This window comes from Octopus sinensis, linkage group LG2, assembly GCF_006345805.1.
Source record: "Octopus sinensis linkage group LG2, ASM634580v1, whole genome shotgun sequence".
Classification (NCBI taxonomy): Eukaryota; Metazoa; Mollusca; class Cephalopoda; order Octopoda; family Octopodidae; genus Octopus; species Octopus sinensis.
In genome coordinates, this window is record NC_042998.1 from 50,240,732 (window position 1) to 50,268,231 (window position 27,500).

The 27,500-nt window shown below is 38.2% G+C and overlaps 1 protein-coding gene across 2 annotated transcripts in view; it reads right to left on the reverse strand.

Annotated features, from left to right (window-relative positions):
• The window catches only part of LOC115224649 (transcription factor SPT20 homolog), a 414,115-nt gene that overhangs the window by 357,817 nt on the left and 28,798 nt on the right, over positions 1-27,500 (reverse strand). The gene's annotated exons all lie outside the window — the stretch shown is intronic.

Here is a 27,500-nt window from a genome sequence, read left to right on the forward strand (position 1 = left end):
ATATATATGTGTGTGTGTATGTATGTATAACTATATGTGCATATATATATTTTCGTATATATATATATATATATATATTATATATATATGTTTGTGTGTGTATGTATGTATAACTATATGTGCATATATATATGTTCGTATATATATATGGATATATATATATATTATATATATATATTATATATATATATGTGTGTGTGTGTATGTATAACTATTGTGCATATATTATGTTCGATAATATTATATATATATATATCTCTATATATAATATATGTGTGTGTGTGTGTGTGTATGTGTGGTATATATGTATAACTATAATTGCATATACATATAAATAAATAGTCATATAGTGCCAAAGATCCCAGCGTCTTGATCAAAATACAGAACCAGATACTGAAACAGCTTGGGTTTCACGGGCCCACAGCTCTTCGATATCCTTCCAAAATGCCTGAGAGAGCTGCATGCTGTGGATGTAAGTGTCTTCAAAACAAAACTGGATCTCCTTTTTTGAAGGGTTCAACATGAGCCCACCTCCCAGCAGAAAACACAGACGAGGTCAGCAGCATGAAACTCCCTTATTCACCAAATGCCATATATCAGAAGAGGTTTCAAATAATGGTGTCAATGTTGATGCCCAAGCATGACCGCAGCTTTGAAGCTGCAACAATTAAAAAGTTGTTTTTTTCAAGATTAAAGATATACATAGCCATATGTACGTATATATCATGAACGCTCCCGTCGTTAGACAATGGTATGAAGGTTCTGAAATTTATTGTTGAACAACAATACAGATGTTTTGTTTATAGTGATCAAATGTCTGTGTTCACATAAGTTCACACCCTCCGTCAAATCAATATTACATATTATCTGTATGGGTGCACGACGTGCCGCATGTTAGATGTCGAAACGAACGCTGAGCAGCGTGAAATGAAATTCTTTGTTCAAGAACATAACGCAATGCCCGGTACGGGAATTGAAACCACGATATCGCAATCGTGTGATACCCTAACAACTATGCCATGCGCCTTCAAAACACACACACACACACACACACACATATATATATATATATACTAGCAGAGGTACCCAGCGTTGCTCGGGGATGAAATTGTCCCTTATATATTGGAAGAAAAAAGCAAAATATGTGTGAGAGAGTGAGGCAGATTTACAGTGAGTGAGCGCCACTTAGAAATCACACACACACTCTCTCTCACTCTCTTACTCACAAGCATATGCATACATAACTTTATACAAACATACAAAAACACACGTTGCGTGTGCGACTGACTTGTGTGTGTGTGTGTGAGAGAGAGAGTAAGTGGAGGAGAGAGAACACTGCAAAAAGTGAATGTAATAAACATGATATAAAAAAATCGTATAAATAACAGCTCGTTAAAAACTATCTTGTATTGAATATTTAAATATTTCTTTCTGTAATTTGTCGTAGTTATTTGCAAATAGCGAATTAAAACTTGAAATGAAAGCATTAAAATATAGAGTGAAATATATTGCAGATAAAAACGGAAAATTCGCCGTTGCTACGTCGATAACAGAAGTTGATATTAAGAAACATTTTAAAGAAGTGAATCATATATAGAACGCAATATTATTTATTTTTTAATAAAACAATCAAATGAAGAGCCTACCATGTGTCCGAGTTCAAATTATTCATGCGTCACAAGTATGGGAGCAATTGGTGAACCCGTTTTCGCGTGAAAAGAAATACACACACATTTCTATTATATATATATTAATATATATATATATATATATATATTTATATATATATACGGGAAGCACTCCGTCGGTTACGACGACGAGGGTTCTGGTTGATCCGAATCAACGGAACAGCCTGCTCATGAAATTAACGTGTAAGTGGCTGAGCACTCCACAGATACGTGTACCCTTAACTAGTTCTCGGGGATATTCAGCGTGACACAGAGAGTGACAAGGCCGGCCCTTTGAAATACAGGTACAACAGAAACAGAAAGTAAGAGTGAGAGAAAGTTGTGGTGAAAGAGTACAGTAGGGATCACCACCATACCCTGCCGGAGCCTCGTGGAGCTTTAGGTGTTTTCGCTCAATAAACACTCACAACGCCCGGTCTGGGAATCGAAACCGCGATCCTATGACCCCGAGTCCGCTGCCCTAACCATTGGGCCATTGCGCCTCCACACACACACACACACACACACACACACACACACACACACACATATATATATATATATATATATAGATATATATATATATATATCAGTTGAATGAAGTTATGGCATGCTCTGGTTTTCCCGTTTCTTATTATGATATTTTAGCATTAAAAAAACATTTTGTAATGTTCATAAAGTTCAATTAGCGCTTACGTACGTTCGTAGTAATCATAAGATTCAAAAATGCATTTAACTGACAGTTGAGTTCTTGACAACTGTAGTACTTCTTAGAACGCCCCAACAAGCTGAATTTTGAGAATACACAAAGAGAGAGAGAGAGAGAGAGAGAGAGAGAGAGAGAAGAGAGAGAGAGAGAGAGATAGAGAGAGAGATAGATAGATAGATAGATAGATAGATAGATAGATAGATAGATAGATAGATAGATAGATAGATAGATAGATAGATAGATAGATAGATAGATAGATAGATAGATAGATAGATAGATAGATAGATAGATAGATAGATAGATAGATAGATAGATTGTGTAACCGAAGCAAGAAATTAAGCTCTACATTCCTCCCCTGATGTTGAGCATGAATGTAGATTTCTGTGACACATGGGTCACAGAAATCCAACATAAAGAAAATCAGAGAGGACAAGCTCATGCAAATGCTGAATTCCCAGAAATACATTCGTCTTGTTTGTTCTGGTATTGCATTCTTGAACGTCAATATAAGATCGATGATACTTTCAGCTTGTGAACCACAAATACAAATGTTCTGTCTGACATACGCTTATGTCAGAACGTAAGAAAATAAGAAAGCGAATGGGTGAGTCAGATAGAGAGTATAAGTGTGTTTTTAAAACTTTGACAGTCGAGTTTGCTGACCTCTATTGTATTGGCTTTTTCGCAAATCTGATATTAGTGGCAAATATTCTAAAGAGAAAATGTCTAAGTTAGAGATATTGATCGTTAGTTTAATAGATGTCGCCATCTTCGTGAATGTTATTTAAGTGTTCGCTACAAAAGTCAAGTGGTTCTTTTACAAAGTGTACATAAATAAGACACAATAACAAACCATCCCTTTTTAGAATTCTCCAGTAATAGGATTATTTACTTCGTGCACATCAACCCCACTGGTAAAAATTATATCTTCCTTAACCACAAATAAATATGATTACAGCTTAATCTCCTTTTAAGGGTGTTTATTTCTTTCGTTAGTCTATGGCAAGTCAACAACAAAGGTCTTAATAGAAATAACTACATGATATTAGTTTACTTCCAAATCGGACAAAAAAACGTAAATAAAGCAAACTATAGACATGTAATTGTATAACGACCGCTCGAACTTGCATAACAATTTTTGCATAAACAACATTAGTCCGATACGAAACTCCATTAATGTAGTAATTATATAGACATTAGTTTTCTGTCCGACACGGCTGACTGTGTAAAACAGTAATATCCAAACAACATCGTTCATATAGATTAGGTGAAAAAAGAAAGACAAATATTTACAAATATTTAAAAGAAAAAAATGAAGATATTTTCTTTTTGTAAACAAATCGCGTTTGCATTTTATGCACAATAAGGAAATTGAACATCTTGTAATATAGACAAGCTCATTATTAAAGATTTTAGATGGAGAGTGTTTACAATAACAATATAGTTTGTCAAATATTTTATTTTGTTTTGGTATTTAATTCTTTATTGCCCACAAGGGACTAAACATAGAGGGGACAAACAAAGGAACTAAGTCGATTACATCGACGCCAAAGCGTAACTGATACTTATTTAATCGACCCCGAAAGGATGAAAGGCAAAGTCGACCTCGGCGGATTTTGAACTCAGAACGTAGCGGCAGACGAAATACTGCTAAGCATTTCGCCCGATGTGCTAACGTTTCTGCCAGCTCGCCGCCTATTTTGTTTTGGTATTGTCTGGTGGAAGAGGTTGTGCTTGGACATCTCTATGAGGAGGAGGCCTCCTCCTCGTTGGGATGCCAATTGAATGAAAATGTTTTATGTTGGACAGGCGTGTATAGTTTTTAATCTAACTTTGTAATTTACACCTTCAGTAATATACTCATGTTTCCAATTTTCGACGTTGCCTAAATCGTGGTAGGCGAACATTACAACATAATTATTTCTTTAAGTAAACGAAATAATTAAGTGATTACCTAGAAACCAAAAACGAAGCGATAAAAAAATTTCATTTGCAGATGTAATACAGTTTTTGTTTTTCTTTAAGAAAAATATCCTCTTCATGAATTTTTCAATTAATTTCTTTGCTTATATTAGTTTGCGTCAAATATTCTCCCCATTATCATCAAAACTATCCACGCCTCCGTAATCCATATCTTTTAATTGCCTTGCGAGTCCCTCTTTGTAATAGCAAAAGATTAATTACTGGAAAAATTGGATCTACTTCATTCGTTTTTCATTTTCTCATTGCCTAATGTTACCCTACAATTTTAAAAACATTCCACTCATATGCTAAATACATAAATAATCTCTCTTTCTGAGGTTATGTGTATATGTGCGTTCACCATTAGCGTTCGGATGTATGTATCTGTATACATGAGCCAGTAATATTTCTTTCTTTCTTTCATTCTTCTTTCTTTCTTTCTTTGTTTCTCACTTTTCACCTGACGATTTAGCACATACGTCATTGTCGTGATGATTGAACAGCTATCAATTTATTCTATTGTCTATATCAATTTCCTTACTACCCACAAGGAGCTAAACACAAAGAGGACAAACAAGGACAGGTTAAGTCGATTATATCGACCCCAGTGCGTAACTGGTACTTATTTAATCGACCCCGAAAGGATGAAAGGCTAAGTCGACCTCGGCGGAATTTGAACTCAGAATGTAGCGCCAGACGAAATACCTATTTCTTTACTATCCACAAGGGGCTAAACACAGAGAGGACAAACAAAGACAGACAAACGGATTAAGTCGATTATATCGACCCCAGTGTGTAACTGGTACTAAATTTATCGACCCCGAAAGAATGAAAGGCAAAGTCGACCTCGGCGGAATTTGAACTCAGAACGTAGCGGCAGACGAAATACCTATTTCTTTATTACCCACAAGGGGTTAAACACAGAGGGGACAAACAAGGACAGACATAGGTATTAAGTCGATTACATCGACCCCAGTGCGTAACTGGTACTTAATTAATCGACCCCGAAAGAATGAAAGGCAAAGTCGACCACGGCGGAATTTGAACTCAGAACGTAGCGGCAGACGAAATACCGGTCAGCATTTCGCCCGCCGTGCTAACGTTTCTCCCAGCTCGCCGCCTTTTCTATTGTGTATATCAGTGGTTCTCAACCGGGGTCCATGTGGTTGTTGTTGTGTGTATGTGGGGGGTGTATGTGACCGTTGGTGGTTCATGTGGCCCCTGGGGGTCCATATAAGATTTTGCCGTAAAAATCTATGTGCAATAAATTGGTTGTACTTCTACAGTGCACAAAATATTTGAACAATTTTGTTTATACAATTTCAAACAATATTTAGTTATAAAAATACAGGATTTAAAAAGAAAAAATTGAACGGCTATGGAGGGAGGTTCACCTAAGTAATGTAGGAATCAAAGGGTCCATAGGCAAAAAAATGATTGAGAACCACTGGTCTGTATTAATAACCGTGTTCCTAAATTATTTCAAAAAATGTGCATAACACTTTGACCTGGAAATGGAATTCTTCTAACCAACTGTATATCAATAAATGAATTCATAAATTTCTCCATAAAATGTGTGTTATGGTATATACCAGATACGGCGATTCCTCAACTATCTTTATATCAACTAGTGAGACTCGTGAATATTTCACAGAATTAAGGGTAAACTTATTGGGTTATTTCTGAAAACTTCATCCAAAAATCTAGAAAGCGTAGCATGTGTTGTGCCTGTATCAAAAGATAGTCGCTCATCTGCTTATCATTGAAAAGTGAAGGAAATTGAAATACGATGATTACTTAATGCACTTTATATATATACACTTTATATACTTTATGCAGAATTTTATAGTCTTAATTGTCCCTCTTTCTCTCTCACTCTTCACCTTACCCTCTTTTTCTTTCATTCTTCACCTTTTCCTTCAAATAATCACGTGAAAGCGTTACAGACGGGCTAAGTAACGGAGGAAAAGAAACAGTTAAAAAAATTACATATTTCACTCATCACCACCTCTCCCACCCTCCTCCATTCTCCAATTTCTCTACCCCTCCCATTCTTTCCCTTCCGCTCAAACTAATCTCATGGAAGCGTTACGGATGGGCTAAGTGACGGAGTGATAAGCAGAATAATTATAAGATAACCATGTTCACAACTTTCTTCGTAAAATATGTGTGACGAGATATTGTGTTTATTGGATATAATATGAAGTTGTTCATAAATTAGTTTATCACCAAAGCGGAGTTTCTTTTTTTCTTTTCGTTTTTTTTTTTTTTAGTGTGTTACGGCGAATAACGATCATAAGACATCGAGAAGTGATTCAAGAAAGGCAGAGAAAGTACAGTGAAAAATTGAAAGAAGACAGAAAGAAATAAGAATTAGGGATGAAGAGAAGAAAATCAGGAATGATGTGAAGCATTGCCTGAGAAGGAAAAGAATGAAATTATTGCCAAAATAGGAGCTAGAAGCTGTTGTATGACGAACGACGAAGCTGAAGATAATAAGGAAAGAATAAGAGTTGTTGATCATAAAAGAAAGCAAAGTACAAACGTTGATGATCGGCAAGAATATTATGCATTAGCCATAATAATAAGAAAAGGTACAAGAGAAAACAACACCGAAGAAAATAGACAAGACTTCCCAGAAATTAATCAAAGGATTATCATGAAAATGACAGGATATTATCACCGAGTGGGAAGTTGTTTATAGTTGATAGAGCACCACAAAACGGGTCTGGGGATTTCCACGGATACTGCTAATTTAGAATAGACGAGGTCGAGAGTACTTTAAAATAATACCTTTCAACAACAAACGCATATATACAACTCATTCCCTTTCTCTCTCTCTTTCTCTTTCTCTTACACACATACACACTCTAACACATGCGCATGCGTGCGTGTATTTCTTTATCTTTTGTCGTTGATCAGACATCTTACTTTCAGGTCCACTATGCAAAATAACCGTTGTTTTATTTAATATCGAAATCTTTGTGACTACTTAATTAGAATTATGTAGCACAGTATTTTGTCAGTGAACAGTTCGCGGCCAAAAAACGACGAAAATATTTTGACAAATTAAATTTAAATGTTGAAGTGAATCTAACGAATTTTGTGTGTTTCTTAAATGGCTTATAAACACCTTCCACGCTGCAATTATTTTCGTTCCAGCGCACGATCTCAGATGAGGTCACTTGCTATGCAAGTACATCTCCGTAAATTAAAATTATACTACGCGCAAAATGACCGAGAGCAGTTGTCGTGGACGTTGCCCTTGTTGCTACTATTTGAAAACAATAGTTGCATCTGAGAGAGATCGTGCTACAACATCTACTACGTGGCTTAGTGGTTAGGGTGTTGGACTCATGATCGGAGGAATGTGGTTTCGATTCCTAGACTTAGCGGCGCGTGGTGTTCTTCAACAAAGGACTTCATTTCACGTTGTTCGAATCTACTCAATTGGCAAAAAGTAGTAATCCTGCGACAGGCCGGTATCCTGTCCAGGTGAGGAATTTATACGCCATGAAATCAGGAAACCGGCACTAATGAATCGGTTTGACACGAGAATGCAACTTTACCGTTACTCTTTTCTATATCTACTATATTTACTAGCAAAATGAGAAAATTGTTCAGTTTATCGAAGTGGTCATAGAAACCGACGAAGATCCGTTTACTTTGTTGTATCAAGTATGTCTTTTGTTACTTTTTAAACAACTTCCAATGTCATTTGCAGATGTTATGTAGGCATATCCACTGGTTGATCGATGACGTAGAAGTTATCCGATTGGCTGGCTGTAGAAATCTGTCTCTGTGTCTGTCTGTCTTCCTGTCTATCCGTTTGTCTCTGTGTATACATAATATAGGTATATAAGCACACACACACATATATATATTTACATATAGCCACAGGAGTGGCTGCTTGGTAAGAAGCTTGGTTCTCAATCACGTGATTCCGGGTTCAGAGTCACTGCATGGCACTTTGGACAAGTGTGGTCTGCTATAGCCTCGGGTTGGCCAAAGACTTGTGAGTGGATTTGGTAGACGGAAACTGAAAGAAGCTCGTCATATTTATATGTATATATGTTTGTGTATCTTTGTCTCTGTGTTTGCCCCCACTATCGCTTGACAACTGTTGTTGGTGTGTTTACGTCCCGTAAGTTAGATTGATAGATTGAAAGGGGTGCTCCAGTATGTATGGCCCCAGGTAATAAGACGTGTGTGTCAATGGGTTTAAATGAGATAAGCTTGTACAACGCTTCTGTCGCTTTCCTAGTTGCCATAGTTTGTTCCAATGACAGGCATTGCAAGATCACCTGTACTATTTTCACTGCAAGCTTTATGTGTGAGTATCTTTCACCTTGAAGAACTTCGTTCCCCACGGCTTTGTCGAAATAACGGGTGTCTCCTCTGCTCTTGGGAAACCTAAACGCATTTCTAAATAACAACATGTATATACATATACATACACACACATACACGCACGCACATACTCACACAAGCAAACACACACACACACACATTCATTTCGTCTACCAAATCTACTCACAAGTCTTTGGTCAGCCCAAGGCTAAATAAGACACTTGCCCAAGGTGCCGCAGAGTGGGACTGAACCCGAAACAATGTGGTTTCGAAGCAAGCTTTTTACCACACAGCCACGATTGCACATCTTTTTTTATAGGAATTTCATTTGAATTTTCGCTTCAAAACTGACATTTAAGTATTTCTTTTTCTTCTCTTCAGAAATTTTTTTGCTTTTAAATAAGTTCGCTGAGACCGACGTAAAGTCGGAAAAATCGACTAAATTTGAGATTTGTATTTTTTATTTCAATTTATTTCTTACAACAAAACAACACGAAGTCGAAGACGATGGAACTCGAAATGAACTAAGTTGAGGTAAACCTCTGTGCGTGTGTGAGTGAGTATGTATGTATGTACGTATGTATGTACGTATATATGTATTTGTGTATGTTCACTGTTATGATTGTATTAATGTTGTTATCATGTGTCAGTACTTGTTCTTCTTGTAGTTCGTAGTTTTGTACAGTATACGATGACTTCGAATCAGTTTATCATTGTCGGTAAAGCGTGAGCTAGTCTCTTTTAAGATATTCCTGAGAGTCCTTTCATCTCTGTTGTAAATTTCTCTCTACTTATTTATTCTATTCACACAAGTACGGACAGTATATAAGCAGCCTAGTCTAAGGCAATACACAAACTCAAGTACGCACAACACATACGCACAAATACGCACACATGCGCCTACACACGTTCACACTCACGCATAATAATTTCCTCTCATGGCACAATGCCAATTTTGGCGAGGAAAATGGAACAGACATTTCAATCGACTATACAAGGTGAATTTCCACTTCTTTGTGTTCTTTAGTTTGGACTTGGACTGTTTATACAATAGATTGACCTCCCCACCTTTACCGCCTGTCTTTCTTGCTCCTTCTTGTTCTGTAAATACTCTTTCTTTCTCTCTCTCTCTCTCTCCTTCTCCTTCCTTACACACATATATATATGAAAGGCTTGTAGGATCACTAGTTTGCTACTATTAAAACATTGAAATGTAGAGCATATTTATTGAAGTTTCGTTACACATAGCACTGTTTCAATCTTAGAAGACAGCTCTTGAGGTTTCTTGCTTATGCAAATTGGTTAGTGTATGTGTGCCCGCCCACGCACGCACGCCCGCCCGCCCGTCCGTCCGTCCGTCCGTCTGTCTGTCGGTCTGTCTGTCGGTCTGTCTGTCGGTCTGTCTGTCGGTCTGTCTGTCGGTCTGTCTGTCGGTCTGTCTGTCGGTCTGTCTGTCGGTCGGTCTGTCGGTCTGTCGGTCGGTCTGTCGGTCGGTCTGTCGGTCGGTCTGTCGGTCGGTCGGTCTGTCGGTCGGTCTGTCGGTCGGTCTGTCGGTCGGTCGGTCGGTCGGTCGGTCGGTCGGTCGGTCGGTAGGTATGTATGTATGTATGTATGTGTGTATGTAAGTATGTATGTATATAAGTATGTATGTGTACGTAAACTTGGGCTCAAATTGGGTTAGCATTCTTTAGATGTGAGTGTGCGTATGTACTTCATTACTGTATATGTTTTGTACGTGTCTATATTTGTGTGTGTGTGTATGTCATATGTGCATGTGACTGTGTGTATGTGTTCAGCCCAGGAACTTCAGCTGAAGAATCCTTGAACGACATGCATATTTTCGCGTACTGCTTATCGATTATATTGAAAGATCGCAAATCAGATTGCTTTGTTTTTTCTGGAACCCCCAACCATCCAGCATTTCCTGTGTGGCGGGGTGATAAGAAGCTTGCTTCTGAACCACATGGTTCCAGGTTCAGTTTTACTTTGGGCAAGTGTCTTCTACTATAGCCTCGGACCGACCTTGTGAGTGGATCTGGTAGACGGAAATATTTTGGAGTAGTGGCTGAGTCGATTACATTGACCCTAGTACTCAACTGCTACTTATTTTATCAACGCAGAAAGAATGATGTCATAGTTAACCTATGTGTTATTTAAACTCGAAACGTAAAGATGTACCAAATGACCGGCGTGCTAACGATTCTGTCGGTTCATCACACACACACACCCATGTTTTCTTTTATTCTCCTAATCATTTCAATCATTGGACTGTGGCTATGCTGAGGCACTACCTTGTGGGCGTTATACATGAATACATACACGCACACATACATGGTTTCTACGTTGGAGCACCGGAGTGAAGAGTTTTAGATGAAATAAATGGACCCCAGTGCTAATTTTTTTACAATCTGGTACTTATTCCATCGGTCACTTTTGCCGAATAGCTAAGTTGCAGGGACGTAAATAAAATGACATCTGTTGTCACACACACACACACACACCACACACACACACACACACACACACACACCTGCACACATACCTTATCACACATGTACATAAAATGCATATATACGAATTTCCACTTTTTATATTCTTTAGATTGGACTTGGTCTGTATATGTATACACGAGGGCTTCTTTCAGTTACCGGTCAACGAAATCCACTCACAATGCTTTGGTTGATCCGCGGTGACAGTAAAATACACTTGCCTACGGTGTCACGCAGAGAGATTGAAATCGAATCCATGTGGATGAGAAGCAAACTTCTTATCACACTGCTAGAAAAATATAAAACAACAAAAGACAATGATAGGAGCAGCAGCAACAACAACAATAGTAATTCTTTTTACATAAAGCATAAAATTTTGCGGGAGGGGATTAGCCGATAAAATGAACCCCAGTGTTTCACTGGGACTTAATTTATCGATTTCGAAAATATGAAGGGCAAAGTCAACCTTGACAAAATTTGAACTCCGTACGTAAAGATGCACGAAATACCGCCAAGCATTTCGCCCGGCATGTTACCGATTCTATTAGTTCGCCACCTTAATAATCTTTTCTACACTAGGCACAAGGTCCGAAATTTTTGGGGAGGGGCCCAGTCGATTAGATCGACTCTAGTACGCAATTATTACTTAACTAGATGATAGCGGAAGGATGAAAGGCAAAGTCGACCTCGGCGGAATTTGAACTCGAAACATAAAGATAAACGAAATACCTATTTATTTACTACCCACAAAGGTCTAAACACAGAAGAAACAAACAAGGACAGACAGACGGATTAAGTCGATTATATAACTGGTACTTAATTTATCAACCCCGAAAGGATGAAAGGCAAAGTCGACCTCGGCGGAATTTGAACCCAGAACGTAAAGACAGACGAAATACCTATTTCTTTACTGCTCACAAGGGGCTACACACAGAGGAGACAAACAAGGACAGACGAAATACGGTTACGCATTTCGCCTGGCGTGCTAACGTTTCAGCCAGCTCGCCGCCTTAATAATAATAATAATAATAATAATAACAATAATAACAATAGCAATAACAATAATAATCATAACAACAACAACAATAATCATAACAACAACAACAATAATCATAACAACAACAACAATAATAATAATAGTGTTGTGAGGAATTCTTTGGGGTTTGGATAATTCACCTTTGGAAACATGGGTGTTTTGTTCACCATCCTTAAGCAACCCTTATTCAGGGACCTTTTGAGTGGGATGGGCTACTCGACCTGAAGAAAATTCTAATTGGGTCTCACCTGCAAGGTCATGCGCTGTTTATCTTGATAGGAGATGACTATGTCGTGCACATATGGTTGTGATGCATGTGCCTAGTGTACCCTTATCAGACGTGTAGTCATGATGTGTATTTTACCCCAGTGTCTGCGGCCATGCTGAGGCACCGCCTTGGATAATAATAATAATAATAATAATAATAATAATGATTTCAAATTTGGGCACTAGGCCAGCAAGTTCAGGGGTAAGGCTCAGTTGATTATATCAACCCCGGTGCTCGAATGGTACTTAATTTATCGACCCCGAAATGATGAAAGGCAAAGTTGACCTCGGCGGAATTTGAACTCAGAATTTACAGACAGCATTTTGTCTGCTATGCTAACTATCCTGATAATAATTATAATAATAGTAATAGTCCTTTCTACTATAGGCACACTGCCTGAAATTTAAGGGAGGGGTAAGTCGATTACATCGATCCCAATTATCAGCTAGTACTTCTTTTATAGACCCCGAAAGGATGAGAAGCAAAGTCGACCTTGGTGGAATTTGAACTCAGAATATAAAGACACACGAAATACCATTAAGCATAACGTTGTCTCGATTCGGATAATAATGACAATAGTAATAAAATAAAAACAAGAGCGCTCAGAGAGCGCAAACCTCCGTTAAGGCAACACTAAAGTTTTCTCAACGATTAGTCAGAGAGGATTTTTAAAATGAGAATATCTGAAATAAACTTGACTGCTCTCCGAGAATACTAAAATTGAACCCGACCACTCTGAAAAATTAAGCAACAAAAACAGGAAAAATAATGCAGAATCCTTCTCCGGTACCGGATCGATCTCAAAATGTAATCAGTTCGTGTCAGTCATAAGGCCAAAGAAACATCCCTGAAACTTTCAATCGAATCCATCCAGTGGTTCTTGAGATATTTTGTCCACGGACAAACAAACAAACACGACAGAAAACAATACCTCCACCTTCACGAAGGTGGAGGTAATAAAAATTCTCATTTTATAATCCTCAGAGGCACAATCTCCCTATGTGAAACACTTGGACTTATACTCGGCTGGTTGGCTGGTTGAACGGACGGACGGACAGGCAGACGGATAGATAGATAGATAGATAGATAGATAGATAGATAGATAGATAGATAGATAGATAGATAGATAGATAGATAGATAGATAATAGGTTACGGTATTGTAGATATGGCGGTTATAGTTTACAAAAGCGTTTTCATTGAAACTGTTCGCTTTTCATTCATTGACTTCAAGGGAGTGGAGGGAAAAGTCGGAATGAAAGAAAAATAAAAGAGAAAGATACTAATACAAAAGTAAAAATCGATTTCCAAATGACAGCCTATTGATTGTCTCTTACTATTCATGTCCCTCCTATTACACTTTAACTGCCATTTCTTTCTTCTTTCTATCTGTTTGCTTTTCTTTGTCTTTTTTTTTTCGTTCTGCCTTTACCGATGTGTTTTTTTTTTTAATTTTGTTTCCGGCTTTCTCCTCCTGTTTCAATTACTCCCTCTCACTTTCTAGTTATCTCTAAGCGATTTATATTTCTTCAGTCTTTGTTTAACTGTTCCTTCTCTCTCTTTCCCTTTCTTTCATACTCACACATACACACACAGACACACACACAAGCACAGGCGCTTGCCTGTGCCACGCACACATGTCTTGTGTCTCAGTCATTCGAAATGTCACCTCCATGTGTCTATTAGAATTTCTTCAGTATCCAATGTTCAGTTAATACCAATATAATGCATACATACATACATACACACATACACACACATACGTGCGCATACACACTAATACGCATATACATACGTTTAAATACACACGCACACATACATACAAATATATACATACGTGTTCATACATATACTTACATGCATAAAGGTACAGAAATATATATATATATACACACACATATATGTATACATACAAACGCTTGCACACACGCACACACACACACGCATATACACTCACACGTACACACACACACACGTTCGTGTTTCTCCGTTTGAACACGTGCATTTGAATACTTGTTACACTCAATCACAAGCATGCCTATATCCGCGATAAGTGTATGAGGTCCATATAGAGAGGAGAAGAGACAAAAACAAGAAGAGAGAAGGGCGGAAGGGAATCCATATATATATATATATTGGAATGCGTTCGCATATCTGTGCGTGCGTGCATGCGTGCGTGTGCGTGTGTGTGGTAAGTACAAGTGCTCATGTTCGCGAATGCTCGTGTGCACACGCACGAGCGTATTCAGAAGCAATCAAACAGAACGCTTATTAATAGCGTGCGCTCTATTCGAATGCAGCTATTGGTCTGTTTTCTGAAAGCAGGCAATAGCATCAACCTCGATACCAGGGACTGTCAACTGTTTTCACTGGTCACGCCACAGTCGAAACTATCATATCAAAAGACGCGCGCACTGATCTATAGAGAAAGTTCGCTTCATTAGTCTGTAGTTTGTTCTTACTATTCTCAAACACTAGTTAAGCAACATTGTTTTAGCATTACCAAATACTGCAACATACAACTAAATGACTGCCAAAACTGAATCTTGTCCCCCAAATCATAGAAAAGCAGCGATCATTCATATCAAGGGTCTGTCTTGTATCACCGCCTGTTCTTTATCAGAGAGCATCATACGAAACGTTCAAAGTCAATTAAAATACGAGGACCCAAAATTCCTGATGACAACCAAGACGTCTCACATTTAACATTGCTTTATCTGCATCGCGGAGAACAGGATTTATACTCACGGTCAGAAGATACATAAGCATGAAATTCTCTTCGCATTGAGAATTTGCTCGCACTGGTCAGCTACCAGCTCAGGCTCCGTTGCTTGTCAGGCTAAAAGCAAGTTGTCAAGGTATCAGTCCCTCTACGGTGGAGGCGCAATGGCCCAGTGGTTAGGGCAGCGGACTCGCAGTTGTAGGATCGCGATTTCGATTCCCAGACTAGGCGTTGTGGTTATTGAGCGAAAACACCTAAAGCTCTACGACGCTCCGGCAAGGGGTGGTAGCGAACCTTGCTGTACTCTTTCACCACAACTTTCTCTCACTCTATTTTCCTGTTTCTGTTGTACCTGTATTTCAAAGCGCCAGCCTTGACACACTCTGTATCACGCTGAATCTCCCCCGAGAACATCTTTAAGGGTACACGTGTCTGTGGAATGCTCAGCCACTTGCACGTTAATTTCACGAGCAAGTTGTTCCGTTGAACGGATCAATTGGAACGCTCGTCGTCGTAGCCGACGGAATGCCAACAAAGAAAAAAAACGTCCCTCTCCGACCCGCTATCGGGGCGGAGATTGCTGTCCGCAAGTGTGAGCCCCGTGCGTCAGGGTGGCAGTTCCTGTGCATCTCTCTCGCAATCCTCCTGCGCAAGAGCTATTTCCATTGTCTCTGCTTTGAGCTCGAGGCAGTCTGTCATACAAGAAATTGTGCGTTCCACTCCTTAAATACCTAGATCTATGCAATAATTCATTATTTAACTGTTTCTTAATTATTAATCTTTAAATCCCTGTTTATGGATGCTATGAATTTACTCACTTTCACTATTTATCCCTCGTTCCTTATAACTGAATCTTATATTTTTGTGTTCTTTCGTATCTTTTAAGAAGTCGCTATCAGCTTATCTTGAACACTTCTCCATAGTTTCAAAAACGACCTATTGGCTTGCTAGTTAGTTTCTGTTAGAACAGTACAATTAAATAATTCATATATAGCTATTTTCTTACTGTTTTTTTTTCTACTACTATTTCAGGACTTCTTTTCTACTGACCTTTTATGACTGCTACACTATTTACCCAATCCTTCCTACAAAAAACCATACTGCTCCCGAGTACCTTCCAGCCTATGATGTTCAGTGTCAGCACTGACCAAACGGAAGAAGTCAATGAACAATCATATTTAATCGAAGTCAATCTGTAACCAAAGGCGTTCTTGTAATGATCGTCCCACTCTTGAATATATCGTGTACTATGTTAACCGATATGTTTCTTCTTTAACGGTATGGTTTGATCGCTATTTCATTGCTATATCTGGTAGATCGATTGAACTTGTAGACGCTCTTCTGTTGGCTTGATATCCTACCCAGGTTTTTCTCTACAAACAGTTAATCCCAACATCGAATCCAACGAATTCATCAATCCGAGAATATCTTCAAAATCGGTCTCATATGCCACGACTGTTTCTTCTTTTTACTAACAAAAATAATGATTTCTTACAAGGCCTCAAATTTGAGGAAGGCGAAAATTCGATTATATATACTAAGTGTGGGTGTTTGCATAGAAGGATTTTGTATATATATATATATATATATATATATATATATATATATATATATATATATATATATATATATATATATATATATATCTATATATCAAATTGTAAAGAGTATACACGGTATACAATAAGAAGCTAGGCGTAGGCGTGGTTGCATGCTAAGAAGCTTGCTCCCCAACTGCACAGATCCAGGTTCAGTCTCACTGTATGACACCTTGGTCAAGTGTCTTCTACTATAGCCTCGAGCCGATCAAACTCTTGAGAGGGGATTTGGTAGACGTAACTTAGCAGTTCGGCAAAAGATTCCGATGGAATAATTACTAAGCTAACAAAGAATAGTTCCTGGAGTCGATTTGTTCGAATGAAACCATTCAAGGCGAGTGGTCCAGCTTGACCACAGTAAAATGACTGAAAAATGTAAAAGAATTAATAAAAATAGCACATATCTCCCCCTCTCTCTCTCTCTCTCTCTATATATATATATATAGATATATATATATATATATATATATAATATATATATATATATATATATGTAGGTTAACTGCAATCGACGGCATTCCAATCCAGGCCCAGGATAAAGTTGCAGTCGTCCTTAAGAGATTCCTTGGATTACAGGAATTATTTTCCAGCTTATTTACTATCGATAAAATAAGTGTCAATCACGCACTGTGGTCGATTCCTGCGACTATAATTCTTGTTCGCCAATACTTGGCCTTGTGCCAAAGTTAAAATCAATAGTTCGTATGTTCGCACGCGAATGTGCCTGAGTGATATGTGCACACACGAATGTGTCGGTGTGATTGTGTTTGTGCGGGCGTTTATGTGTGTGTATGTGTGTGTAAGAAAAGGTGTGGCTGTGTAGTTAAGAAGCTTGCTTTGTTTCCCAATACATTCACACACACACACATATATATATATATATGCTAACCGTGGCACTCGTCAGTACAGGTTTTTTTTTTATCTCTTCTAAAACGACAAACATATTATATTTTCTATTATAGGCACAATGCCGGAAAATTTGGGGGAGGAGGCAAGTCAATTAGATTGATCCCAGTACGCAACTGGTATTTAATTTATCGACCCCGAAAGGATGAAAGGCTAAGTCGACATCGGCGGAACTTGAACCCAGAACAAGCGAAATACCTATTTCTTTACTACCTACAAGGGGCTAAACACAGAAGGGACAAACAAGGACAGACAAACGGATTAAGTCGATTACATCGACCCCAGTGCGTAACTGGTACTTAATTTATCGACCCCGAAAGAAGGAAAGGCAAAGTCGACCTCGGCAGAATTTGAACTCAGAACGTGACAGCAGACGAAATACCGCTAAGCATTTCGCCCGGCGTGCTAACGATTCTGCCAATTCACTGCCTTACATAGATAAAAATAATAAATGATAATAAAAATAATGATAATAATAATAGTAGAGCGATTTGTCACATCAAAGTAGCAAGTGAATGATACTACTAGTTTAACCCCAGACAGACTGTCCGCCAGCTGGTTTTCGATGCAACGTTCTGCATCCTTTATATACAATATAACGCTAGCAGGGGGAGTGAACCCCTACTAACCTCCAGTAGGTAATAATAATAATCTTCCCTACTGTAGGCACAAGGCCTGAAGCATTGGGAGTGAGGGTTAATTACATCGGCCCCATTACATGACAGCTCCATATTTTATCAGGCGCCAAAGTAGGAAAGGCAACGTCGATCACGGTGTAATTTGAGCTAACGACGTAAAGACGGACGAAATGCTGCTAAGCATTTTGTCTGGAATGCTGCTGCTGCTGATAATGATTAATTCTCTTATTTGCTAAAGGGGCATAAATGAGGTGGTCATCTCACGGACGGCCTACAATTTGTGTAGGGATTTCGCTAAAAGATGAGAAGAAAGAATGGGAACAGAAGATGAAATGAGATAAACGCATACACAGTATACAAAGTATGTGGACACATGACAGATGCTTGTGATATAGGGAAATATCCAACAGGGGACCCTACGGATCCAGGTTCACCCTGATTATCGTAGTTCGTGAGCCCTTACCCTACTGTTGCTCCTCAAACTACAGGCGCTTGCATAGAGCAGGTCCGCTAACCCGAGCCATTTTTACCAAGGTCACTCACAAAATTCAATGGTAAAGCGCACTTTCCACTTAACCCTTACTTTCTTTTCCAAGTGGAGCCTCCAAATGTCGATCTGAGCTTGACTGAAGCGGAAAGTGTCTTTCCCTAATCCTTTTGCCCTTCATAAAAACTCGAGGAAAATAAGTATAGTTGATCGAATGGATATAGTATTGGATAAAATTTCAAATTTTGGCACAAGGCCAGCAATTTCAGAGAAATAGGCAAGTCGATTACAACAACCCCAGTGCTCAACTGGTAATTATTTTATCAACCTCGAAAGGCAAAGTCGACCTCGGCGGAATTCGAACTCAGAACGTAAAGACAATTGAAATGTCACTAATTATTTTCCCCGGTGTGCTAACGATTTTATCAGTTCGCCGTCTTAAGTGGATATAGTACTGAAATAAAGTCTCAGATGTAACAGCTAGAGGTAAAGATGGCTGCCCCAGAAACAAAGTGGCGTCCGTTTACAGCTGAATAAACTGGTATAACGTTAAATGAGGTACCTTGCACAGGTACACAATTTGTTGTCTAGTTAAGGAATTAATCGGACGACATTTGGCAATCATGAACCCAACGTCTTAACTGCTCACCTACACACTTTCCATCTGTGTGTATGTGTGCACGTGCTTGCATGTGCTTGGGCGTGCTTATGTGTGGTATTTTGTGTATTAGTGTGTGTGGTGTGTGTGTGTTTAAGGTGTGTGCTTGTGTGTGGTGTTTGTGTGTGTATGAGTGTGTGCTTCTGTGTGATGTGTTTGTGTGTGTGTGTGTGTGAGTGTGTTTGTGTGTGTGTATGTGTGTGTGTGTGTGTGTGTGTGTGTGAGTGTTTGTGAGTGTTTGTGTGTGTGTGTGTGTGAGTGTTTGTGTGTGTGTTTGTGTGTGTATGAGTGTGTGCTTCTGTGTGATGTGTTTGTGTGTGTGTGTGTGTATCATGTGGAATCACCTCTTAGCCTTTATTCTTCCTGGCATTCTGTATTAGGGCTTACCTCCCTATGCATGCGAAGGCTAGATGGGACAGACTCTGCGGAACAGACCTCCATGATTCAACGGAAAGAAAGGTGACTGCAAGAACGCATTGTGGAATGCAGAGAGGAAAATGAGGCAACTAAGCCATCAAGCTCATTCACTGCATCCCCAATTGTCTTGACTTGGTCTTATCACTGGATTGTTGACAATCACGGGCGAGAGTGAAGTTGACGGACCGAACTTTAATGGTACTGCACAAGTCATTATATATATATATATATATATAAATAGTAATGCAATACTAGAGTATTGCTTTCCAGTAAAGAATAGCCCGTGAGGGAAAAATATACATAGAAGTAAATAAATGGCACAACGAAGTACCGATATTTACTGGAAAATAGCGTTTTGGCGTTTCAGTCGAGTGTATTAGCATTGATGTGGCAACATCTGAAATGTTGTCGGGTATATATTTGGCTGATGAAGATAAATCAAGTATATGTGTACAGACATATCTTGAAAAATCTGAAACCGGTCCCACGTTATCCCTATCTAGGTATTTCATCTTTCAGATGTTCTCCCTGGAGGTAAGACAATTTTTTTCAAGTTTGTTGCACACACGCATTTTTGCTAGTACATACGCGGTGAAGCTATACATTAGCGTCGTATTTATTACGTTCGCTATTTTCCAGTAAATATCGGTACTTCGTTGTGCCATTTATTTACTTCTATATATATATATATATATATATATATATATAAAATCTTCAATAATGTATATCTAACATTATTTTCTATTTTTATTTCCATTCTTCGATGTACTTCACATCGAGCTGTCTATTAACGATTCCTGTAACATACCAGTCGGTAGTTGAAAATATATATATATATATAAAACAAACAAAAAACGCTGCTAGCACCTTAGCACCTCATTTAACCCGTCCCTCTCATTTCGTCGGAGATGGAGACCATAAAATATACCCCAGAACCCTAACTACAACGCAACGCATCCGATTAAACCAGAGAAATAGAGAGAACTTGTAGGCTTATATTTTTCAATCCGACAGCATAACTTCGTCAGCGTTTGAACTCAGAGCGCAGGAAGGTAGAATCCTAACGAGTTTTGATAATTTGCTGCCGAGTGTTGATGGTGGATCTTTAACTTTTGTTTGTGTCCTAGAAGAGTATTTTAAATAAGGAAGCCGTTACTCTTCAGGCATGAAAACAGCCAATTTCTTTCAGACGAAAAGGGAATGAAGAAAAGCGAGAAAAGAGTGAGAATAAAAATCGGCTTCGGTACTTGTTCTTTATTGTTTATTCCAACAGGATGAAGAGTAAAGTTGCCCTTTGAAAGATTTGAACTCAAAGCGCAGAGGCTTAGAACGAATACCTCAAAATATTCTAACCGGCAGGCTAATAGATCTTCGAAACTTCCGTCTAAATATACAACCTTTAGATTTCAAAACACATGTAAACGGTAAAAGTTTATGACTCTATATGTATGTGTACATATATACACACATATATATATATATATGTATACGTGTGAATTTGTGTGAGAGATAGTCTTTATTTAATGCTACGTATATACATCATCTTCAGCGTGTTTCATCGAAGACAAATTGTACATTCTTGATGGTAACGAGGGAACTTTCACAAAATCGTTTGATCTTGTATTAATAACAGATAAATTTCCCTCAAAAATTATTGCCTTCCAGCTTTAAGAAAAAAAGTGCATACATTGACTTACATAGCCTTAGATATACTAAGTTTGAAAACAAGACACGACAGTCAAAGTAAGTGTGTCTTCTATCATAAATCTGCTCTATCAAATGACATGTGATTAAACAACGCTTGGCAGCTTGTCATAAGACTATACATTGAAGCATAACACTATAATATATAATTTTGAAAAATGATCTTCCTAACACAGTTAAGTACTAAAAAGACAACCAAATAATATATGGTTTCTGGTAGTCTTTTCTAACACAAAATTTTGGTGTTCATTACAATCATTATTTGCTAATGCTTTCTTCTGGACTTCAGTTTAGCTTACAAGAGTAACGGACTTTGGGTTCCTATTTGATGGAATTCAGAACAGTTTTCGTCAATAAAATTCCACTCAACGTAGAGTGCAATAGAAAAAAATACATTATACAAATGTAGCGCTGTAGGTTCAAACACTAAAATAGTTGCAAAACGAACATCGAACCTATGAGATAACGACTAAGTCTGTCAAGACATTTTCCTTAAAGCTATCCTATCAACAGTTTTACTGACAGATACATCATGAATTGTGGTTTCAAATAAAAGCACTGTATGTAATAGTGCCATATACACGCATCCCTGCCATCAATGATACTACATCACTTTCTTAGAAGATTGCTGACGTCAATTTAACAAATCATGAGTTTTTCCTTTGCTCTCTTATTTGTAATATAAATCCAAATATGCGTTCATACACGCATGCTTGCATGCATTTGTGTTTGGTTACTCGTGTGAGTCTATGTCCACACGTTTGTGCATTTTCATTTATAAATATATGTATATTAGTTAGCTGAATGCTGCACACGGTTGAAGAAGGAAATATGCTTGCATATAAATTTGTGCTTGTATCTATTTAGCTATGTACGTGCGTATGAATGTATGTATATACGAGGGGCTGCTGAAAAGTTTCTGGATTTGGAAGATCAATTAATTATGATTTTTATTCATCATATTCCCCTCTCAGATTTACACACTTATTAAAGTGGCCCTTCAGCTTTTCAAAGCCCAGTAAAAGAACTCGGAAGGTTGGCCTTCTACCAGGCCTTTCACGTTACCCTTTAAGCCAGGAACTTCTCAGCACCCCTCATCTCTGTAGTGTATATTATATATATATATATTATATATATAATATATATATATATATATATATATATATATATTTTTCTTTACTACCCACAAGGGGCTAAACATAGAAGGACAAACAAGGACAGACAAACGGATTAAGTCGATTATATCGACCCCAATGCGAAACTGGTACTTTAGTTTTCGACCCCGAAAGGATGAAAGGCAAAGTCGACCTCGGCGGAATTTGAACTCAGAACGTAACGACAGACGAAATACCGCGAAGCATTTCGCCCGGCGCGCTAACGTTTCTGCCAGCTATATATATATAGTTAATCCAAACATGAACAAAGAGAAAACACAATAACGCGAGGACGTGGAACAAGTATAGTGTTATTGGACGCTCAGGAAAGGATAGCAAGAAGGAGGATTTACGTTTCGAGCGGAGCTCTTCGTCAGAAATATAGAAAAAAGGAAAAGTCCAAGGAAGGGAAGATGGAGAAAGAAAATCGCCAACGATACACATGCGGTCACCCCCGCCTCCATATATACATATATCTTGTTTCAGTTATGCAGCTGCGATCACGCTGGCGCACCACCGTATATAAGGTGTTTCTCGATAAATAAACACCTTCGGATGTACCAAACCGGAATTTCAAAGTTTCCACCAAGAAAACCCAATGCAACAAGGGGCAATCTGAGAATTATGGCAACTCTCCTTAATAAACAAATTGAAACCAGCCATTCACAACAGAAAGGAACTACACGACACTTTCTATAGCAACAACAGTTCGCACATGCCACCTTCCTCTTCCCTTACCTGCCGCACCCTCACAGATTGAGCAGTAACCTTTTCTAACTGTGTCTTATCCGAATATCCTGAAGAAGGAATCTTCACCCCGAAATATAGAAATACAAGGTAAAACTGCAAATTTGTTCTGCTTTGTTTTCCTTCTGTAGGTTATTTGGCATCTTCTCGCATTGTTGCGGCTTTATACAACTATATTCTTTAAAAGTATACCTCACAACGCTTCACCAAAACCACCTCACACCAACACTCATATACATATATATTTTTTTTTACGTTTTGTGACGTCCTGCACTTACATATGCATATGTATATATGTATACATATGTATATATGCATATATATATATATATATAAACACATATAAATATACGTATACATACACACACTATGTATATGTATATATATAAATACATATATAAATATTTGTATATATATATATATACGTATACATATATGTACATATACGCATATATATATATATGTACATATGTTTTTTGTTTATACACCTGTCTTCGCCTTTTGTTGTAAATTCCAACTATACACACACACACACACACACACACAACACACACACATATATATGCAAAAATACATATATTCTATACACGTATATATATTAATATATATATGTTTATATATGTAATATATATACATGATATGTATATACTTATATATATTTGTATGTATGTACGCATGCATATATGTAAATAGATTGATAACTAGATAACTAGATGGATAGGTAAATGATTAAACACGTACACGGAGACCGATCCATGCATACACGAACGCACGCACACATGTGTACATACACGCCCCCCCCCAAATACATACATACATACACACACACCAGCACGTTTGTAAGCGTGTACGCGATATTCTATGGAGAGAGAAATCAGGAAACTGATATGCCAGAAAACAAGATATGATGTGTATGTGTGATGTATGTGCGGTCGGGGCAGATGTTTCCGTTTGAGGAATTTTCCTACATCTTTCTCTTGTATCAAATTTATAATATAGCTGTCACCAGAAAATACAGGTGCTGCCCGTAAGTATCTTGCGAAGATCGACCGAGTATTTCATAAAGATGCAATGAACACTCTGAATTACAACGCAGTTTCTCTGCCAGCTATTATACATTTATCTTCCAGGGTGGCAGAGTTATTCCAAATATTCAATGCTACCAATAGCCGCGTGCGTTTTAACTTCGGGTGCAGGCCTCGTTTAAGTAGCTCTTACGATCCAAACCATTCCATCTGCGACTGTTCCACCTTGGACTCAGACACACTTTATTCAAGACGATACTAAAACACGGCTTCCTTTAAGCTATTGCATTTGTATCTTCTGGGATCGCTCCACCGGTTCTAATACTAGTTTCAAATTTTGGCACAAGGCCAGCAAGGTAGGCGGAAGAGTTGAGTCGATTGCATTGACGCCAGTGCTCAACTGGTACTTATTTTATTTGAACCCGAAAGGATGAAGGGCTCAATAAAAGGTTCACCCCGGCAGAATTTGAACTCAATACACAGAGCCGGACGAAATACCTATTTCTATTTCTTTACTACCCACAAGTGGCTAAACATCAGAGAGGACAAACAAGGACAGACAAACGGATTAAGTCGAGTATATCGACCCCAGTGCGTAACTCGTACTTATTTAATCGATCCCGAAAGGATGAAAGGCAAAGTCGACCTCGGCGGAATTTGAACTCAGAACGTAGCGGCAGACGAAATACCGCTAAGCAGTTTGCCTGGTGCGCTAACGGTTCTAACAGCTCGCCCTAATATTAATAATAAACCTTTCTGCTATAGGTATAAGTCTTAAAATTTCGGTGGAAGGGACTAGTTGATCATGTCGACCCCAATTCTCAATTGGTACTTATTCCATCGACTCTGAACAGTAAAGTCGATCTCGGCGAAATTTGACCTTCACCAGGAGTGCTAGCGATCCTGCCAACTCGCTGCTTTAAACGTTTAACGCTTTTTAGCCACGTATAAATCCCACAGACAAGGAAATCTTACCACCAAAATCATTCCGACAGTCACTATTTTATTTTTAACTCGGGTTAAACATAATCTAACTTTACATAATCTAGTCTATTATACCTTTTTGAAATTTTAAGATGAGTATGGAGGGATTTGAGAGAGTTTTAACTGCTCTTTCTACCAGGCTTGAGCAATTACTCAGAGTGACTGTTTGTAATAGTGAATTGTCCTACACCTTTCAACTGTATCAAGTTTATAACATAACTGTCACCAGAAAATACAGGTGATGCCTGTATATCCTGCGAAGACACGCTGAATATCTACTCTCTTTTATCTTTTACTTGTTTCAGTTATTAGACTGCGACCATGCTGGGGCACACCTTGAAAATTTGTTTCAGTCGAATGAATCGACCCTAGTATATATTTATTTATTTATTTATTTATTTAATTTTGTTAAGCCTGGAACTTATTCTATCGGTGTCTTTTGCCGAACTTCTAAGTTAATGGGACGTAAACACACCAACACCGGTTGTCAAGCGATGGTGGGGGACAAACGCACTCACACATGCATACAAGCATACATACATACATACATATCCATATATACAAAGGATTCTTCTAGTTTCCGTCTATCAAATTCACTCACAAGGTTTTAGTCGGCCCAGGGTGTCATACAGTGGAATTGAACTCGGAACCGTGTGGTTGGGAAGCAAGCTTCTTACCACACTGCCACGCATGGGCTTAAAGATGCAATGAACGCTCTGTTACAAAACGCAGTTTCCCTATCAGCTATCATACATTTGATTTGGTTTTCACGTAATCTAAGTTCACGCAAATCTATCCATTTGCATTTTTTCTTCATTTCAAATTTTAAAACGAGTATGGAATGATTTGAATGAGTTTTAACTGCTCTCCCTACAAGGCTTGAGTAATTACACAGCGTTACTTAGTTTAATCATTAGCAATAAATAAACTACTGTATCTGGTTCAGCGTGAATCACTGTTGTTGTTATTATTGCTTGTTCTTATTGTTCAGCCCCCGGCCAACTTTGATCAGATACACTTATTGGCAAATGATGTTGCAGGCACTAAAATTACGCTATTGAATGTCTTTCATTTCTGATGGCGGTGTGATTTAAATGAGATTTTATAGATTCTTTCTAGAATATCAAACAACCGTGAAGACATTTCCCCATCGCTGTTGACACGTGGATTTTCTGTATTAGATGATGGATATGTTTCTTTTTGTTTCTTTTTTGTTTGTCTCCAAGTCAACACTAATCATATGACGTTCGACCATTGACCATCCCATTGTTTACTTCTTTCCGATGATATAATCTCCCGTGTCCTTCTTTTCTTAAGACAGAAAATTAGGTTATAGAAAGGTTTTCCTGTTATTACTTACAATACTAAATACCTACTTTCGCTTTTATCAGTTCTGGCTGTGGCGCTTGTTATTGATTAGTTCCAGGTCAGCCATATTAAATCAACCCATAAACAAAACATGATTCCAGCCACGGCCATCTAGTTCTACAACAACACTACATTATCTACCGAATTCTTTCATTTACCTTTGTATCATGACAACGTGGTATTATTTGAAACCTTGACTGCTATTTCTAGCACGCCAAGAAACCTCGGAGAGGAGCCACTCTCTTTGGAATGTTATTTTCGATGTTGCTATGGTTGCTACAGCTGCTGCTGTTGCTGCTACTGCTGCTGCTGTTGTTTTTCTTGTAGTTTTACTGCAGCTGCAGCTAAGTGGACTGCTGCAACTGCAACAGTTGCTAACGTTGTCTTAACGCTCGCCTCGCATTTACTAAAGCCTGCTTGCGATTAGATGTGTGCGCGTGCATGAGAGTGGGTGTGCATGAGCGTGCATATACATACACGCACACGTATATGTATGTATATATTTATACAAATGTATTTCATATGTATAAATATATATGTAAAGAGATTAATATGCACACACATACTCACACATATACACAAATTTATATACATTCATACTGCGGTGACAGAG